This window comes from Oryx dammah, unplaced genomic scaffold, assembly GCF_014754425.2.
Source record: "Oryx dammah isolate SB20612 unplaced genomic scaffold, SCBI_Odam_1.1 HiC_scaffold_5, whole genome shotgun sequence".
NCBI classification, from domain to species: Eukaryota; Metazoa; Chordata; class Mammalia; order Artiodactyla; family Bovidae; genus Oryx; species Oryx dammah.
This window is the reverse complement of record NW_024070189.1, coordinates 56,686,787-56,689,049: the sequence shown is the minus strand read 5'-3', so window position 1 is coordinate 56,689,049 and position 2,263 is coordinate 56,686,787. Positions and strand designations below refer to the sequence as shown.

General features: G+C 48.5%; 1 pseudogene; it reads left to right on the top strand.

Annotated features, from left to right (window-relative positions):
* Positions 1 to 462: 462 nt before the first annotated feature.
* On the top strand, positions 463 to 1,971 carry LOC120863520 (annotated as a pseudogene).
* Positions 1,972 to 2,263: the final 292 nt, after the last annotated feature.

The following is a 2,263-nucleotide window of genomic DNA, read 5'->3' as shown; positions in this document are numbered from 1 at the left end:
GTTGTTCAGACACTAAGTTTTGTCCGACTCTTGCTGACCCCATGGACTGCAGCATGCCAGGCTCCTCTCTCCTCCACTATGTCCCGAAGTTTGCTCAGATTCATTTGAGTCCATTTAATCGATGATGCTATCTAACCATCCAGTACATAGAAGATGTTAAAACATATTCAAATGAATTAATTAATACTGATAAATTATTTATAGATTCAGCTTAAAAATAGTGAATCTTCAAATCTATGCACAAGAGAGACCTTTCTGTTTAGTTTGGTCTTTTTTCCTCCTGGCAGTGGTTTGTAGTTCAGTGTATAGGCCGTGCATGTCTTTTGTTAAATTTATCTGTAAGTGTTTTAAGTTTTTAAAGTGCTGTTGTAAATGGCACTATTTTAAAATAAATATTCCAGAAGTAATGACTGAGGTCAGGGGGCGGGATCGCTGCCTGGAGACGGCGGGAGCACTTTCGCCATGGCGGCCAGGCCGATCTCCGAGCGAAACCAGGATGCCACTGTGTACGTGGGGCCCTCGATGAGAAGGTTAGCGAACCACTGCTGTGGGAACTATTTCTCCAGGCAGGACCAGTAGTGAACACGCACATGCCAAAAGATAGAGTCACTGGTCAGCACCAAGGCTATGGCTTTGTGGAATTCTTGAGTGAGGAAGATGCTGACTATGGCATTAAGATCATGAACATGATCAAACTCTATGGGAAGCCAATACGGGTGAACAAGGCATCAGCTCACAACAACAACCTGGATGTGGGGGTCAACATTTTTATTGGGAACCTGGACCCAGAGATTGATGAGAAGTTGCTTTATGATACTTTTAGCGCCTTTGGGGTCATCTTACAAACCCCCAAGATTATGCGGGACCCTGACACAGGCAACTCCACAGGTTATGCCTTTATTAATTTTGCTTCATTTGATGCTTCAGATGCAGCGATTGAGGCCATGAATAGGCAGTACCTCTGTAACCGCCCAATCACTGTGTCCTATGCATTCAAGAAGGACTCCAAGGGTGAGCGCCATGGCTCAGCTGCTGAAAGACTTCTGGCAGCACAGAACCCACTCTCCCAGGCTGACCGCCCTCATCAGCTATTTGCAGATGCACCCCCTCCACCATCTGCTCCCAATCCTGTGGTATCATCATTGGGATCCGGGCTTCCTCCACCAGGCATGCCTCCTCCTGGCTCCTTCCCACCTCCAGTACCACCTCCTGGAGCCCTTCCTCCTGGGATACCCCCAGCCATGCCACCACCACCTATGCCTCCTGGAGCTGGAGGACATGGCCCCCCATCAGCGGGAACACCAGGGGCTGGACATCCTGGACACGGACACTCACATCCTCACCCATTCCCACTGGGTGGGATGTCCCATCCAGGGATGTCTCAGATGCAGCTGGCCCACCATGGCCCTCATGGCTTAGGACACCCCCATGCTGGGCCGCCTGGCTCTGGGGGGCAGCCACCACCCCGACCACCACCTGGAATGCCTCATCCTGGACCTCCTCCAATGGGCATGCCCCCCCGAGGGCCTCCATTTGGCTCTCCTATGGGTCACCCAGGTCCTATGCCTCCGCATGGTATGCGTGGACCTCCTCCACTGATGCCTCTTCATGGATACACTGGCCCTCCACGACCTCCACCCTATGGCTACCAGCGGGGGCCCCTCTCTCCCCCCAGACCCACTCCCCGACCTCCAGTGCCCCCTCGAGGCCCACTTCGAGGCCCTCTCCCTCAGTGATTTCTCATTGTTTTTCCTCCTGTTGTAGCCTCCCAATATCTATTCAGTTCCTTGGACCAATCAGAGTTGCTATAGCTCTGAGGGGCTAAGGCACTAATCCCTCTCAGGCTTTTCTTTTGTAAGTGTAATTTTTTCACAGGAGGCTGTATTTTATTTTATTTTTTCCTATGTTGGCCCTAAGTGTTTTACAAATACCCAGAGAAAATTAAACAAAACTCCTTGTTAAAAAAAAAAATAATAAATATTCCAGTGCTTATTCCTGGTTATATAGAAATACAGTTGATTACTATATATTAACTATTTTGATTTTCTATCCTGCAACTTTGCGATATTTACTTATTAGTATTAATTGGCTATGGTTTTTCCAGTAGTCATGTATGGATGTGAGAGTTGGACTGTAAAGAAAGCTGAGCACTGAAGAATTGATGCTTTTGAACTGTGGTGTTGGAGAAGACTCTTGAGAGTCCCTTGGACTGCAAGGAGATCCAACCAGTCCATTCTGAAGGAGATCAGTCCTGGGATTTCTT